This window comes from Ceratotherium simum, chromosome 12 (assembly GCF_057802395.1).
Source record: "Ceratotherium simum simum isolate JZ-2026a chromosome 12, ASM5780239v1, whole genome shotgun sequence".
NCBI lineage: Eukaryota > Metazoa > Chordata > Mammalia > Perissodactyla > Rhinocerotidae > Ceratotherium > Ceratotherium simum.
In genome coordinates this window covers 41,810,515-41,829,762 of record NC_141911.1, presented here as the reverse complement: position 1 = coordinate 41,829,762, position 19,248 = coordinate 41,810,515, and positions in this window count along the sequence as shown.

The following is a 19,248-nucleotide window of genomic DNA, read 5'->3' as shown; positions in this document are numbered from 1 at the left end:
TATTGTTGTGTCAAAATTATACCTTTGTGAACCAAGGAATTTTAAGATATACCTAGTATTTACAAATCTTCAAATGAATTAATTCTTTAATAAAAATTGTGAATGGATTTATGCCTAATATAATTTCAAAAGGGTTGAGTTATTTTACTCTAAGAAACTATTGATGATTTAATTCTGAGAAATATTATGCATTGGATTGTATCTACTTCCTATATATTATGAAGCTATCATTTCTCTTCAGATATTCCATAATATCTGTTGAAAGAGGTGAGTGAATAAATGAAGAAAAGAAGTTCTCAGAAATTAATTCTGGCAATGTTTTGGCATCAATAGACTCCATTTGTTTGAAAATAGTTATCCTTATGCTGATCTTTGTGTTCTCGAGTTATGCTTTTATTTCCATATAAAATTGTGTCCAAGGATTACTTTTACTACTTCCTCCCCCCCAAAAACCTATATTGAGTACAATAATCTGCACAATAATTTCTCAGAAAAATCAAACATGCTGTCAAAGTATTACTTGGATGTCCATTATATGCCCAGCTAAAAGGAATAAGACTTAGGTCCTGACATCAAGAAGATGGAAAATATAACCAGAGAAATCAAGTTCAATTACATGAAACAATTAAGGAAAATTAAGTGCTGTGATGTATAACAGCATTTCCCAAAAGATCCATGAGATGTTAATAGATGTTTTAGTAAAAAAAAAAAAAAAAGAGCTTCCATGGTCAAATAAGTTTGGGAAATATTCTGTAAGACATTACCCTCTTGGTAATTCACAATGTCCATTAGCATATTAATGACTTAAAAGTTTTGCAGCAAAGAAAATGGTTGTACTTTGATTAACCCAGAATATTCAAAATTTCTTTAACCATGGAAGCTTTTGTTAAAATGTTCTCTTTTTGATCATGAAAATTTAATAAATGAAGAGAAAAAAATAACACGAGTATTTGCCACATTAATTTAACAAGCATTAGCATTTTGCCATATTTGGTTCAGATTTTTTAATCTAAATAATAATAAAAGATCACTTACACAATCAAGGCCACCATCATCCCTTTTTTCTCCCTCTTTCCCCAAAGGTTACCATCATCCTGAAATTAGTATATATTCTTCTTGTCTATTTATTTACTTTGACTCATATGTTTGCATCCACAAATAATATATAGAATTTCTGTTTTAAATTTAGAAATATAATACCATTTTTGTACACATTCTCATTTACTAATTTTACTCAACATTATGTTTATGAGAAAGATCCATGATAACGCATGTAGATTTAGTTCATCTGTTTTAACTGAGGAATTGTGTTCTTTGCATGAAGAGACCACAAAAATTAATTAGCCAATAATCTATTAAGGACATGTGGCTTGTTCCCAGTGTTTTCCTGTTACAAACAATGTTGTGGTGAACAATGCCTTGTACATACATCCTTGTGTGTCTGTTGAAGAGATGTTCTAGAGTATGTGACTAGAAGTAGAATTAATAAGTCATAGGTACCTACATGATTAACTTTAGTAGTAATAAGTCATAAGTACCCACATGATTTAACTTTAATAAGTCATATGTATCTGCATGATTAACTTTAACTTTAGATATTTCAATCTTCTCTCCAACGTAATTGAATTAAGTTACGCACCAACCAGCACGCTGCAGGAATTCCAGGGACTCACATCTCTGCGGACACTCAGACATGACTCTATATTAATTTGATGTGTATCAACTTATATTGTGCTGATACAATGTTAATTTCCCTTATTATTTTTGAAATCTGAACATATTTTCATAAACATATTGCCATCTGTTCTTCCTCTTTTGTGAATTATGATGGTATGACAGAGTTGGTTTTATATTTCCTAAACTGATCCTTCATTGTTCAAGTTCACTGCAAATAATTTACCCAGTTTATGGTTTAACTTTCATTTTGTTTATTATTTCTTTTGTTGTATTTTGACAAGTTTTTTTTTTTTTAAAAGATTTATTTATTTTTTCCCCCCCAAAGCCCCAGTAGATAGTTGTATGTCATAGCTGCACATCCTTCTAGTTGCTATATGTGCGACGTGGCCTCAGCATGGCCGGAGAAGCGGTGCGTCGGTGCGCGCCCGGGATCCGAACCCGGGCCGCCAGCATCGGAGCGCGCGCACTTAACCGCTAAGCCACGGGGCCGGCCCCTTTTGACAAGTTTTTATGCTTATCAATTTTATAAAGTTTGTACTTTGGTGTCTTATGTTTTCGAAAATTTTCAAAGTTTTATTTTTCACATTAAGGATTTTATTCCATCTGCTATTTATTTGTGTATTGTGTCATATAGGCATTTAATTGTCCCAATGACATTTCTTTTGTTTGTGTGTGTGTGTGTGTGTGTGTGTGTGTGTGTGTGAGAGGAAGATCAACTCTGAGCTAACAACCATGCCAATCCTTCTCTTTTTGCTGAGGAAGACTGGCCCTGGGCTAACATCTGTGCCCATCTCCTCTATTATATGGGATGCCGCCACAGCATGGCCTGACAAGCGGTGCATCACTCCACGCCTGGGATCTGAACCTAGGCCGCCAGCACCAGAGTGCGTGCACTTAACCGCTACGACACAGGGCCAGCCCCGAGTAACATTTCTTAATTAATCTATCCCTTCCATACTGACTTCCAATGCCACCTCATCATACATTAAGTCTTTGTAATATAGAGGAGATCATTACTAGTTGACAGAAAGGAGAGGTCACTATTTTTTTTTTTTTTTGTAAGGAAGATCAGCCCTGAGCTAACATCCATGCTAATCCTCCTCTTTTTGCTGAGGAAGACTGGCTCTGAGCTAACATCTATTGCCAATCCTCCTCCTTTTTTTTTTTTTCCCCCAAAGCCCCAGTAGATAGTTGTATGTCATAGTTGCACAGCCTTCTAGTTGCTGTATGTGGGACGTGGCCTCAGCACGGCCAGAGAAGCGGTGCGTCGGTGCGCGCCCAGGATCCGAACCCAGGCCGCCAGTAGCGGAGCGCGAGCACTTAACCACTAAGCCATGGGGCCGGCTCAGGAGAGGTCACTATTGCACTGACCTAATTATACATGAGGGACTGCATGAAGGAAGTGGCCTTCAGGTAGGGTCTGAATATTGGATGGACATAAGGACATAGGTTTTGGTGTCAGACAGAACTTCATTTATATCCCTTCTGAAATACTCACTGCAAGTGAATTAATCTTGCTAGGAATGAATTTCTTCATTTGTAAATGAGAATAATATGGATTATCTAACAGTATTATTTATTGGGGTAATATATTTAAAAGTGGTTACCATATTGTCTTACATATACTAGATGTTCAAAGATATTAGCAGTAGTAATTGTAGTTCCTGTTGTTGTTAGTAATAGTCGTAGGAGAGGTAGCAGTATCTGATTAGGTTAGTCACTGTAAATTTGAAAAGATAAAACAAATCTGAAAGAAATTCCTAGGAGAGGAAAGTTAGAACAAGGATATTGTCCGACCATAAAGATGAGAATTAAAGATGAGCCCAAGCTGGGGTCTGGAGGACAAGATATAAGAGGAATTGAAGATAGTGGTTTAGGACAGAGGTTCTCAAAGCATGAATCTCTCAAAGTGTGAACCTTAGCAGCAGCAATTCCTGAGAACTTGTTAGAAATGCAAACACAAGACCCTAGACCTACTGATTCCGACACTCTGACAAGTGACCCAGTAATCTGTGTTTTAACACACCCCTCCCCAGGTGATTCTGATGCGCACTCAAGTTTGAGACCCACTGGTTTGGAATACGATGAGTAAAAGGTGATACTGACAAACCAGGTGAACATGGTGTGCGAGGAAATGTCAGAAGTGAAGATGTCGATTTCTCACTGAAAGGGCTGAAATTCTTCCATGCTGATGCCTTTACTTGCTTCCAGTTATTGATTTTATTTTATTGAATGGCTTCCCAATCTCAGAATCATTTCTCAGCTTTCAAGTTCTCCTTGAAGTCTCCCTACTTGGCAAAGCAATGCCAAGTCTGCAACCTTGAGTCACTCTCTGTCCTTCCACAATCTCCCTCCTGCATTGTTCTCCTCCTGCTTTCTGCTTGGAGGCTCCTCCAGGAAGGCCATTTGTCTGGCACAATTTCATCTAACATTAAATACCATGTACACTTACAGAGCTTTATAAATCATTAATGAGGGTGGTAATAGCCAAGAACCCAGCTTTTAATAGTAGGAATCCCTAGTCATTAAATATAAAACTGTTATCAATATAAGTAGGAATCCCTAGTCATTAAATATAAAACTGTTATCAATATATGTATATCTAGTGATCCTCTTCTGGCCCCCAAATAGAAATCTGCAAAGAACATGCTGTATCTGTACTATTTAAGAGCACTTATGTTTTAAAACTAATTTTACTTGAATCCAACAGGTCAAGCATGAAAAACAGAGATGAGGAGCAGCCAGCCACAGAAAACATTTACCTATTTTCAGATTTCCCCAGTGTGTTTTTTAAAGAGTTTTATTGATTCTTTGGTAGAAATTGAGGTGGGAAAATAATGGGAGATCTCATTATAACAGCTTATCAGAGACCTGACCAGTGTATTAATTTTGGCCATAGTAAGTGTCAATTCCAGCTGCAAAGGATCAGCTCAGCCATGGCCACGAGGACCAATTGTGCAGACTTCTGAGATAAGTACATCTACCACGGCATGCTCTGGAGGAAGATGCATTTGGGGATACCACCTGTATTGTAAATTACTGCTGACTGCCTAGTAACACTTGGGAATCCCTGTTTAATAAAACAAAATCAAGCTTCAGGGACTTGAAACATGTCACTCCTATTACTTATAAATACAAGGTAATTCTGGTGTGTTTCTGAGTGTGTTTTTCCTTTTGCTTTATAATTTGTACATCACATACATGTATACATGTAAACTTAAAATCTACAAAATATATAGGGTAGCACATAAAAAGTAGACCAATAAAACATATCTTTTATTATCACTATATATAACATGTTTACCAATATAGACAGAATTAACCTACAGTGAAAAAGCTTTAATTTTTTTTCAGTGTTTTGGATGATTAAATACTGCCACCTTTGTAATGTGAAATCATGATTCTCTACAATAAAAACAATTTACTTGGGTGTTTAATTTATCTACAACTACAACTAGAAGTTTGAAAGCAAGTTATAGGGTTGAAATTGCCCAACATTATTGTTAAAGAAAATTTAAAATATCGCCCATATGAATTTCAGGCACATGAAAAGAATGAAAACACACAAAATTGCTAGCAATGATTTTATCTTGGTGGAACGATAATGCATAATCTTTTCATTTATACATATTTGTTTTCTAAATTCCCTATCATAAGGAAGTATTATTATTCATTACAGTGCCAACGTTAATAATAAGATATGAATGAAATATGTACCTGGAAAATATTTATAAATCTTAATTAAACTTGTACCAGAATTCTATTTATAGAATTCATACAAAAACAAACACACACATGCACACACACACCAAAAACATATTTACAATGTCTTTCTTGATAATTAAGAAATAAGATGCAGATAGCAGCAGCAGCAAGTAATAGTGAGAGTCAAAACTGTTTTCTTGACATGTATGATCTCGGACTAGTAGATAGTGAACACTGAAGTGAAGCAATATTTCAGCCGTCCTGAATTGATAAGCAGAGTCAATCACATGCATGTACTCCATAGGAAGGGCTTCAAAACTTTATAAAAACATTTCTCTTTTTTAAATGAAGAGAATTGTGCATTGTCTTCTCTTAGGGCAACTATGCTTTGTTGTAACATATTTACTAGGGACAACAAATTAACAATTCATCTAATACAACAATTGAGATTGTCTAGATCAGCAGTTCTCTAACTATAATCTTTGGATTTCTAGAGATCCGAGGAAACCTTTTGGAAGGTCTGTGAAGTCACAGCAATTCTTACTACATTTGTTTCCTTTTTCATCATTTGCCTTTTTTACTGTGTTGGCATGCCTCTTTCATTATGTTGGCATTTTCACTGATGGTACGAACACAATGGTGGGTAAAATTACTGATCCTTAGAACAAATTGAGGCAGTAGAACCAAGCTGTACTAGGAGACTTTGTACATTTCACCACCATGCACTAAAATGTCAGTTTCACTTAAGAATCTCTTTGGTGAAGCAGTAATAATTAGTAATTTTATTAATTCTTGGCACTTAAATATACATCTTAACATTCTGTGTGACAAAAATTGAAAGTACGTATAAAACACTTTTACTACATAATGAAGTAGATAGTTGTATTAGTTATCTATCGCTGTGTAACAAATTATCCCAAAACTTAGCAGCTTAAAACAACATACATTTATTATTTCAGTTTCTGTAGGTCAGGAACTCACGCACTGCTTAGCTGAGACCTCTGGCTCAGGTTTCTTACAAGGCTGCAATCGAGGTGCCAACTGGGGTCACAGGCATCTCAAGGTCTACCTGGAGAAAGATCCACTTCCAACCTCACTTGCATGGTTGTTGGCAGGATCCAGTCACTTGAGGGATTTTGGACTGAGGACCTCAGTTCCCTGTTGGTTATTGGCTGGAGGCCACTCTGTTCCTTGCCAGGTTGCCGTCTCCACTGGGGCAAGCATGTGAGAAAAGCCAGAGAGGGAAATCCAGCAAGAGGGAAATCACAGTCTTTTATAATCCAATCACAGAAGTGACCTCTCCTTACTTTTGCCATATTCTATTTGTTAGAAGCAAGTCCACAGGCCCAGTTGCACACTCGGGGGAGGGAATTATACAAGAGCTTGAATTCCAAGGGGCTGGGATTATTGAGAGCCAAAGCAGAGGCTGCTTCTCATAATGGTCATCTCTGGGAAAAGCCCGTGTGCAACTGTGTTACAGGTCGAACTAGCTGCTCTTTTCCTTACACACCATTTTTACTCGAAAGAATAATTAACAGGCAAACTATAATTATCCAGGCTTGTATTTTGCAGATATTTGCAGAATTGAGTATTTCTTGAAAATGAACAGAGTGAGTTTTGTCACTTTGAGGAAAATGATGTTGATACTCAATACTCCATAGAAACTGAGTGTTCAAACAAGTGCTAGAATTTTGGAAAACTTATATCTGGCAACAGTGTCTTAAAGTTTCTCAATACATAAAAGCTTTTCTGAAGATATTGGCAGCAATATTAAAGAACGTTGGGTTCTGATATTGTATAATGAAATGTGTTAACATTTGAAAGATTCACAAAACTCAGTGAGCCGATGTTTTTCAAATGACCAATGGATGCCTTTACAGAATCACGCATGTACCCATTTAAAGTGCAAGATAGACCCATGGATCACATGTGGCAATATGAAAAGTTCATTAATATGGTTTCAGTTCCACATTTCAATTAACCTTAAAGAAATTATTACTTGCAGAATTCTAGTGTTGTATCAAAGAAGAATATCCACAATTATCTGAAAAGGGTATTAAGATACTTCTCCATTTTCAATGCTATAACTATATGAGGCTGGATCTTTTCCATATACTTTAATCACAATAAGAAGTGGCAACAGTTTGAATACTATGTAAGCAGTATAGAATCCAGCTAGCTTTTATCAAGCCGAACATTAAAGATCTTTATAAATATGTATAAAAACACCACCCCTCTCATGAAATTATTTTTTGTTTCGGAAAAAATAGTTTTTTTATAAAAATATATTTTTATGTGGACATGAAATGGGTGTATTATGGCTATTTTTAAATGAATTATTTAAGAATGTCTATTTTAATTCCTAGCCTGGTAATATTGATAGACATAATCCACACAAATAAAAGCTCTTTCAGTTCCTCAGTAAATTTTAAGAGTATAAAAATTCCTAAGATGAAAATATTTGAAAATCAATGGGCTAGATTTTGCTGTTTTAACAAAAATAACCCCAGAATCTCAGCAGCTTGAACAAAAAGATTTATTTCTCATTCATACTACAAGTCCTTTGGTGTTGACTGAGGGACAGTCCTCACTGTTTTCTCAGGAAACCAGGCTCATGGAGAGTATGTCATCAAGATTCTACACTCACAAAAATAAGAAAAACAGAGGTATGGCAAAATTTGCAAAGGCTTATAAAGCTTTACTTGGAAGTGACATATGCTACTTCGACTCACTAGTCATTGTCCTAAGAAAGCCACACGGCCACACCTAACTTCAAGGGGACAGGAACATGTAATTCTGCTGTATGCCCAAAAGGAAATCCAGAAATATTTAGTGAACAACGCTGATGACCACCACAAACACCAACTCCAATCCATAGATAGCTGGAGCACTGAATTGAAAAGGATTATGAGGCTGTATCTTAGCTTAGGAGGTTTATTAGTTTCTTATTGCTGCTGAAACAAAATTAGTGTCTTAAAAGAACACAAACGTATTTTCTTACAGCTCTGGATGTCAGAAGTCCTAAAATCAGAATGTTGGCAGGGATGGATTCCTCCTGGAACTCTAGGGAAGAATCAGTTTCTTTGCCTTTTCTAGCTTCTAGAAAACGTGGATTATAGCAATATTTATCCCTTAAACCAAAAATAATTGAGCACCTGCTAGGTAGGAGTTGCTATTCTAAATGCTGGGGATACAGAGCTGAACAAAAGTAAAGTCCCAACCATCATAGAACTTATATTCTAGTGGGAGGAGAAATAGAATAACAAGTAAACAAATACACATATGTGTTAGAAGAATGATATATACAACAAAGCAAATTAAGGCAGGAAAAAATCATTGTGAGTGCTGTGAGAGGGGCTACTTTAGATAAGGGGGTCAGCAAAGGCCTTTCTGATCAGACAACGACTGAATAGATCCCTGAATGAAGTAAAGGGACAAATCGTGACATCTGGAGGAAGAACAATCAGGCGTTGGAAACAGCATCTGAAGAGGGCTTAATGTGGGAGGATGCTTTGAACGTCTGAGAAACAGCAAGGAGGAGAGGAGGGGAGGAGGAGATGAGGTCAGAGAGAGAGCTAAAGTGCAAATCACGCCGTGTCCCAGGACCCTGATAAGGACATAGCCCTTACTCTCTGAGATGGGCAGCCACAGGGCCATTTACTTATGAGAGTGTTATGATATAGGCTACATTTTTCAGGAGTCACTGACTACTGTGGAGAAACTATAACCACAGGGGTAAGGCTAAAAGCCCAAAGACTAGTCAGGCGGTCGTTGCAACAATAGGAAGGAGATGATGCTGATTTAGATTAGAGTTGGTGGAGTTGGTGAGAATTGTCTGGATTAGGGATATAACTTGAAAAAAAGTCAAGAAATGTACCAATGGATTAGACAATGTGGGTGTGAAAGGGTCGTTACCAAGAAAGTCATTACCAAGAAAAGTGGTCACTTTTCAAAATAGGAAGGAAGGGAGGGAAGGAGGGAGGGAGGAAGGGAGGGAGGGAGGGAGGGGGCAAGGGAGGGAAGGAGAGAGGAAGAAATCTCCACCCAACTTTTTAGTTGAAAGATTTCTTGTGTCAGAATTAACAGGTTTTTCTGGAAAATTAATTCTATGATTTAGGGAAGTCCTTGGATATTAATGAGAAGAATGATGAATCTTATATAAGCAAAACACGCTTATCTAGCATCAAAAAACTTGAAATGGTGTTAGGCAAATCTGCCACATGTAGCTGCTTGTGTGCACATTTGTGTAGTCTATCAGAAGTAATTTCTCTTTTCTGAGTCCAAGTTGATGATGTAGCTTTCAACATTATTACAACATGATTTATTGTTATCTAATCCACACCTGAGTAAGATGGCACTGTCCTTCCCTGAACAGAATAAAATTTCTCTTGAGCAGATTTTTTAACAAGCTTTTATGAAGATCACATTTGCTGTCAATTCCACAGTCTCAGGCTAAGGGGAAAGACCGCACCAAATAAACCAAGACACTATGCAGAGGTGAACTGTTTCTCCACGAAGGAGCCAGAATTTGCTAGTGCCATCTACAAAGGCCAGTTCTCAGTTTCTTTTCAGATTATTGATATTAAAGCATCGATTAAGCTAAATAGAACTAATAAGCAGATACATTACTCATCCACTTTTTAATACGTGAGAATATTTTAACTACATAATATTTTTGTTTTAATTTACTTTTGTTTCAACAGCTAGACATTAAATCCTGAGTCAGGCTCCACTGGGGACAAGTGAATATATCTTAATAATAATCGAAAATAAAATTAACATGGTGATAAATTGAATATCTGTAACAAAATTTTCTGATGTCTGTTCTCAGTTCCAACAGAGCAGTTGGAATGATCCTCTTCAAAACTTAAATCATGTAATATTTTCCCTCAGCTTAAAATCTTTCAAAGGCTTCCAAAGGTCCATAGAATAATGAAAAAACACTGAAGGCCTGCTCATGCCAACTATTAGCCTCTCCATCCTCTTTTTGCTCTCGGCTCTGCCCTTTCCAGGACTAGCCGTGCTCCCAACCTTTCCAAGGTCTTTGTGCAGACTGTACACTCTGCCAGGACACTCTTTATTCCCATCCTCTTTTAGTTCATCTTTACCCTTCAGGTCTGTAGCCATTCTGCTTTACTTTTTCAGGGAACTTTTCCCTGACCACCCTGCTCCACCCCAACGAAGTCAGATCTGGTTGTTATATGCTCTGATCATCCCATGTTCTTCTAGCTCGTAGCACTTATGAAGGCAGCAATTAAAGTAATCTGTGTGGTTGTTTGATTAATGGCTGTCTCTCTTACCAGACAGCAAGCTTCAAGAGGGAGGGACCTACCTCAGTTAGAGCTCACCAGCCTGCCACAGAGTAAGATAGGCACTCAGTAACTACTTGGTGAATCACAAATGTATGTATAAATTATTCACAAAACAAAATAAAAGAAACATTTAATAAAAGAAGAGGAAGACTAAAAATGGAATATATCAAAATACTTGATTAAAAGTGAAAGATATACTTAGACATCTCGAAATTTAAATAATCAACTGTTATTGTGAAATGGATAATTGGAAGAAAAGAGGCTTGGTACATTCAGATCTTTTGGTTTTTCTCAAAGGCCATTCATCTGTTGACCTGCAGCCTGTGGGCTTTCAGAAAACCTTACAATTCTGTGTTGCTGTATGTCAGCAGATGTAAACCATAATGGTAAATATTAGGGCTTTTTTCTTTTTCATATTCATGCTAAGAAAGAGACTCAGATGCCACTAATTAATACTCTTAGAAAGCAAATTAAACACATGTCAAAAACAGAGCCTCAAGAAATAAGTGAATCAGAAAATCATTTCAGTGCTATGGTGCCCAAAATTACAGATCTAAAAAGTGATTGGACCATTTACTCTCTTATCTTTGGAGGTCAGTGCACAAAATGTGTTATAAACATATCATTGGTCTCACAATTTGAATGAGCTCAATTTCAGTTGTATGCATGCATACACAAGACAAATGTTCTCACTGCTCTGTAGCAATCATAAGGTTCTGCTAAAAGACAGTCTGCTTTCAAATCAGCGTAGGACAAATTTGCGCATTCCTTCTAGGAGGACAGTACAGTGGCTCTTCGCCTGATCTTTATCTGGTTTAAAGATTCCAAGCAATAAGCTCTCCACCATTTGTCTTGATTTTTAACAAATAGAAACCAATGTTGCCCCGGATTCTAAAATGTACAAAAATACTTTTGAAAAAAATCAAATAAAAATCATGTCAAGATTTATAGTCTAAGTTGACCCAACAACACCCTATGAACATAGTAGGAAGTATTGTTGACATTTTTAAGGAGTAAATCCATTCTCAATCACTCACTCCAATTCCCACATTGCACTTTCTTAAAAAAGTCTCTTTAGACTGAGAAAAACAGTTTGACTTTCATGAACAAAGTGAAGTGGAGCAGGGCAAAAATGTAATAAAAATTTCACCTTGACCTCATTAGCAAAATGCTTGAACAAATGAAATAGTGTGTTCATAGGAAGTGCAGGAATATGACCCACCTTTAAAAGTTGTGAAGACAACTCATGAACATCCAAATCCCACATTTGCCTCTTTCAACACAGAGTCAGAACCAGAGCTAGTGTGGTAGTCTTCAGTGCCAGTCAACAAATATTTCCATTTTTTCCTTTCTGTGCACACAGTGGGATTACATTTATTAGGATGGCATGGCTATGAACTTGCTCTGATGAATGAAATGTTAGAAGTTATGGGTGTCACTTTGGGGTAGCAGCTTTAACAGCTAGTGCACAATTTGCAAGGTTCCTTTCCCAACGCCACTGCACTGTTGCCAGAATCTCCTTCATCCTGGGCTTCTAACTGTAAAGACATGGATTAGAGCCCCAGGCAACCCATTGTGGACATGTATTTTGAGTAAGAAATAGGTCTTTGCTCTTTTAAGCCTTTAAAAGTTGAAGTTGTTCATTTCTCTAGCATAACCTAGCCCACCTGGAGGGATACACATTTGCAAAGCCAAGTCATCAAAGATAATTTCAAATTTTACACTATAATGCCCATATATTTATATATCTATATCTATATCTATATCTATAACCTATACCTATATCTATATCTATACTCATTTATATATGGGCACTATAAAATAAAAAATACCCAGGGATGCAAGGATTATAGAACGTCATCAGATATTAATTCATTAAAATTCCTTACTCTAAAGCTCTCTTAAATTTCCTTTTAAACTTTTTAACCTGAGAGAGGAAAACTGTATGTATTTCCACAATTATCTAAGAGTAAGTATAGCATTTGTTGTACTCTTTTTCACAGACACAGCACGATTTACTTGTTACTGAAAACAATACCATTTGTTCTTAAAATATATTCCCTGGGGAAGTAAGAGTTCATTCTCTAGGGTTTTTCAGTCTAATGTGCATATTTAAAAAATCTAAAAGAACATGGATTTTCATACATTATCAAAAGGAGTACATATCATCTTGAGGGATTGTACAAATGACAATATTTATGCACAATTTGTTGAGCAATGCCAAATATTAGAAATGTCATGAGTCAGGTGATGATTTAACAAAAGTCCCTGAGCGCCTAGAAATGCATCTTTTATCTGCTGTCTGATGATGTCCCTTGAGCTAACAACTCAGAGATAGAGAACAGCTGAGAGAGAATTTAGTTCATCCACCTACACAGAGTGGGGTACATCTGCTTTTCTTGCTACCAAATAAATGTCAACAATTTTCATGTCATTGAAACAAAAATAAAATTCCAAGCAGAGATTTCCTGCACTTCAGGCAATCTATTGCCTATTTCAGTGCCCAGGGCAGAGCCCTAGACTCTTCTTAGAAGGCTCTATACATAAATGAGAGTGAGCTACATGGCAGTGTCGCAAAAGCGAGCAGTTTGCTTTGCCACGGCTGCTATTATTGATTATTAAGAAGAAATGCAAGAAAAGTAATTGAGTTATAGCAGTTCCCTCATCTGTAATATAGGGCTAATAATGCCACTTACCTCCAGGGATGGTAAGTATTAAATGAGCTAATCCATACAAACTGCCTGGTACATTGTAGTGGCTCAATAAATTGTAATTGTTGTTATGGTGATAACAATAGTAATGATTATTACAAAATTATATGTAATTATTATAATATATTATCTAAATCAATAAATTATTTGTGTATGGGCATTTCCCAAGTTCATTCTCCATATCCTCTTGTTTCCACTTCATACTCTTTTTCCATGGAAATTTCATCTAATCTCCATGCTTCAATTATAAACTCTAAAGTAAGATTCCTAAATTTACACACTCACCTTTGTTTCTAGGCTGATATTTCTAATTCCCTCTAGAACATTTTCAGCTGGATATCCCTTCGTTTTCTCAAACTCTTTATGTCTACATCATGCATCAAATCCCCAATCCAGCACTGGCCTTAGACTTAGGTGAGGATGCTCCTTGTCTTAGGGCCTGATTTAGAGGGGTCTGCTCTGGCCCTTCTCTGACCACACCCCTCCCCACAGAGCAAGGATTCTGCAGAACCAAGAGGCCTCATCACTATATAGTTATTTCATAATTGCCCTATTTTTTCAAAGGCAAATAAAAATATTGACTTGATTAATAGTATAAAACTAAATTTCCCAATTATCTGTATAAGAATTAAACATTCAATACTTGGTTCATGAAATCTAACGAAGTCTTATATTTAATATTGCTATAAACAACGCTAGCCGATTTGCTAAATCTCTTTCCGTGTATGCCTTGATTAGTGCCCTCCTTTTCTCCATTTTCCACTTCAGAAAGCATGTCTGATTTTAACTTTCAAAAATTGGGACTCAACAATTTCTAAGCAGGGAAAAGATAAATGACCATTAATTCAACTGATAATTAACCACCTGAAAATCAACAAAAGACTGTATCATCATCATTTTCTGGCTTTCTACAATTTAGGATTTTATTTCCCTCTAAGTAGAAAAATTGTTATTCTCTCAAATCAAAAGAAGTGGCAGCTGCACGTGGAGTATGTGCCCGGGTGTTTCTAGAGCTGAAGTCGCCTCATCCTGCACTTCAGCAAACAGCTTCTAACAGAACTTAAGGAATCCAGGCAACGCCACACAAGATGGGAAGGGGCTGTCTCAGCACCTGGAAGGCTGGGAACTTCCCTGATGGCTCCCTGCCTTCTATCATTGATGAACTTGATTCTAAGCAGGTAAATAACCAAGGTTGGGGGAGCTGACATTGATTTTCTTTCCTGCCTCTGGCAAGGATCTGCCAGGTCAATTGGGCAGGTCGCTTAAACTTCTTCAGACTTCACTTTATCTCTCAAATTCACAGCCCTTTCGCATCTGAAACTCTGTTCCTATATACGTGACTATCACTTTGTGGGAACGTTACACTACAAATCACATTTTTAGGAATAAGTGTTCAATATGCTTCTCCTCATTTGCATGTGCGTTATGATTCATGAGACCACCTGATTTTGGAAAACACGATAAAGAAAGACAAAAATAAAAACAGCAGCTGACTAAGTAAAATCACTTGAACGATAAAATGAAATCTATGGTATCATTGATCCACCGGTTATAGAAGGTCTAACCAAGGAAGTAGGCACACACGGCATACCAGGCCTTGGTACTCTCCAATTATCTTCTGTAAAAGTTTACATTTCAGCTGATAGGTGTGCACTTTCTAGGATGCCTCATGCTCTTTCTCATCTACAATTTTTCAAATAATCTCTTCTTCTGAGTCGCCCCATTTGTCTAGAAAATCCCTATACCTACTTGAAGATGCAGTTCACCTCCTTCTAAGAGCCCACTCTGGTCACTCTCAGGAAGGATTAAGTATATCTATCTATCTATCTACCTACCTACCTACCTACCTATCTAGACACATATAAATGATAACATGTATTGTTTTGGTAATTGTTTATATGCCTACCCTGCTAGACTGTAAAAATCTCTGTATTCCCAGACCTAACACAGTGTTGGGCAGAGATGGAATTCAATACAATTTAAAAAATAATACATAATTACTTAGTGAAAATATTTTTTAAAACCTCTGGTTTTTCTTTTTCTTGTAGTTTGACACTTCCTTGCTATTCCATGAAATTTCTAAAGATTAACTTTTCATCTCACTTGTGCTCCTGTCTGTCATTATGATCTTAAAACTGTGTTGCTGCCACAAAAAGTAGATAGCTGAGCATTTCTTCTATCTAATGTATTTGAAATGAGCTGTAGTTTTAGCCAATGTGTTTTCTGTGTTGGCCCAAGTACCCAGTGTGAGGTCTAGCCACACTTTTTTTTTTTTAATTTTTATTATTATTATTATTATTTTTTTTAATTTTTTGTTTATTGCAGTAACATTGGTTTATAACATTGTAAAAAATTCAGGTGTACATCATTGTACTTCTATTTCTGCATAGATTACATCATGTTCACCACCAAAATACTAATTACAACCCATCACCACACACATGTACCGAATTATCCCTTTCACCCTCCTCCCTCCCCCCTTCCCCTCTGGTAACCACCAATCCAATCTCTGTCCCTATGTGTGTTTTGCACAAAACTTGCATCCTCCTCAAACCTTCTGTTGATGTTAAAAACCAAATTATGGTGCCCAAATGTAATTCTTAGTCAGAGCTGAAGCTGATGTTTATAGTGTGTACTCTTATGGATCACAATAGTCAATAATTAACATCTATAAGTTAAATTTTACAGATCAAGATGGAGGTACTTGAAAAAATTTACAATCTAAAAAATATATTGTGTTTTTTTAAGTGATTAATTTTGGAAATATTCTTTTAGCTGGATGAATACTACCATGTTGTAAAAGTCAACAACTATCATCAGCTACCTAAAGATACAATTTTATGGAAGCCAAATATACTGCTTTAATGTAAGATTTAAGGTAAATGTCATGAGCCATTTCCTCAATACTGAAATGCATCTTTAAAAATACTCCATTGGAATTCCTCTATCGCTCCTTGAAAGCGGTTATGCTGAACTCCAGAGAGAGGAGAGAGAGGAGATGAAGTAGCACGTGTCTCCCACACATGCTGCAGTTATCTTGGACTTTAGCAAGCGCAGTCAGCTCCCGGGTGACTGCACATGCTGAGGCTTGAATGGGCTGAGCTGGGATGAGTGTGGCTATGGAAATCTAGCCTTCTCTTACTGTTGACTTCCCACTCTTGCTTCCCACTCTCCATCCAAAACCACTCCAGCCAATCTCATATGATTTGTAAGGAGTTTACTAGGCATAAGTTCCAGGAAATAGGGGATGATTATGGTAATTGTGCTTAATTAACAGAATAATAAATGTGATTCCTAGATAACAAGGGGAAACTTTCAAACTAAGCACGGTGGTATATATTTAAACTGAAAGCTGCTGAGTCCTGGGTGATCAGTAGATAGAGATCTCTAGAGATAGGAAAGAGGAGCAGGAGAAATAGGACCTAGGTAGGGTGTGAGAGTGGGTGGACAGGGTTCTTAAAGGAAAATCAAGGTATATACCTTAGACAGAGGCTGAGTATATATGTCTAAGATGTTGCCTGAATAAACAAAACAAGTAAAACCAGTTCTCAGAGAGCAGAGGTTACACACATACACACAAACATATAGAGAGAAAGAGAGAGACAGAGACACAAACAGAGCGAGAGGAAAAATGAAAAATATCTTACCACATGAACCCAAGAAATATTTGAATATTATTCCAAAATTTACCTAGAAATTTTCAAATCTTAGTTGCAAAGTGAACACAATGGAAAACTGAAGTAAGCTAGAATTCAGCACATATAAATCCTTATTTCAAGAAAATTTTTCATTTCCAATCTTTTCTTGAAAATTTTTTGTACCTTAGACAACAACAACAAAACCCTCACCTAAACCTGAGGATTCTGGGAAATGATCATCATGAATGACCTTTATAGGAAAGGCACCAAAAAGCAAAACTTGGTTTTGATTGCTAACTGTCCACCTAAATCCTTACATAAGTGGCTTCCCATGCTCCCTCATTGCAAGCATTATTTTTTAAACACAAATATATTCAACACTGACTGCTAAATAGGTTAAATCCACATGGCAAGAAGGGCAGCCAACAATCTGGAGTGTGTTAAAAATGGTACATTAAAAATAATTTCTTGCAAACTCTGTGACAGGGCAGAAATTTATAAAAATAATGTTGACATTCTAACTATTATCTAGTAAATTTATCAGGATTCTATGTATGTGAGTATATATACATATTAAAAAACAGATAGAATGGGAATTTACATAACCATGAAGCTAAATACTTGAGCTATAATCTTTTAAGCAAACTCACATTTATTTTGCCTAAATATCTGTAATACTGGGTATCATAATTCTTTCTGATATCATAAAAGAATACCTTGAATGAATATGCCAGTTGAAGAAAATATGACTCATGCTAAGTATAACCTTAAAGAATTTGAAGGGTTCTCTTATTATAAACACTGAGAAGCATATAAATTGCACCTTGGTGAACAAGCCACTTTGAAATTCTGCTTCCAAGATGAGTAGTATCTATTCACATGCCCGTATTGCAGACAGGAGCACGAAGGTTAAGGAGAGTAACAACACTTTCCCCAGAACTGTTTTAAGAAAATAATTTCCCTATTGAAATGAGAATTCCTTCAACTTAGATACTGCAGAAAGAAAGACCTTTATGGTCATGAACCACACATTCTTTTACCTATGAACACAAAAAGAGAATCAGTTAAAAAAAAAAGACAGGGGCTGGCCCGGTGGTGTAGCAGTTAAGTTCATGCGTTTGGCTTTGGAGGCCCAGGGTTGGCGGTTCAGATCCTGGTTGTGGACCTACTCACTGCTCATCAGGCCATGCCAAGGTGGCATCCCATATAGAAGAGCTACAACTCTACAACCATGATACACAACTATGTAGTGGGGCTTTGGGGAGAAAAAAGAAAAAGAGGAAGATTGTCAACAGATGTTAATGCAGGGCCAATCTTCCTCAAAAAAAAAAGAAGAGAGAGAGAGAGACAACACTGAAGTTAGAAATGATATGAACTTAATCCTGGCCCTGTTTGGCCTCTTTTTGCGTATATGAAAAAAACAAGCTACAACTGCCCCTCTACACACACACACACACACACACACACACACACAAATATCACCCCGAGGAGACATTCATTTGTTAATCATAGCTCTAAGGCAGCAGATGTGGACCAGAACTGTTTCTTCATTCTCAGACCAAGAAGTTTGGATGACATCCAGGTTGAGAATACAAGACCTGCTTCAGGCTGTTCACACCACCTGCTAGACATTTGCTATACTTGTCACCCAACACCTGAGTGTCTGGGGAAGTCATAAAACAGCCAGATGACATTTATTTTGCATATCCACATGACAATATAACAATAACAAAAAACTTTCCCTACTGAAGCAGAATATGTTTCAAGGTATATTTGAATGAAGAATTTTACCAGGCAGAATGATTCTGCTTTTAAAGATTTATCTGTATTAAGTCAACCAATCTATCAACGATGTAGATTCTAATGGCTAGTCAACCTGATGGAGTCACAGTAGTTGAGCTCAACCTCGTTGGCTGATTGAACTGACCGTTCAATCAAAATATCTGATCATGGGGCTGGCCTGGTGGCATAGTAGTTAAGTTCCTGTGCTTTGCTTTGGTTGCCTGGGGTTCGCAGGTTCAGACCCCGGGCACGGACCTACACACTGCTTGTCAAGCCATGCTATGGCAGGTGTCCCACATATAAAGTAGAGGAAGACGGGCATGGATGCTAGCCCAGGGCCAATCTTCCTTAGCAAAAAGAGGAGGATTGGCAATAGATGTTAGCCCAGGGCTAATCTTCCTCACACACACACAAAAAAATTGA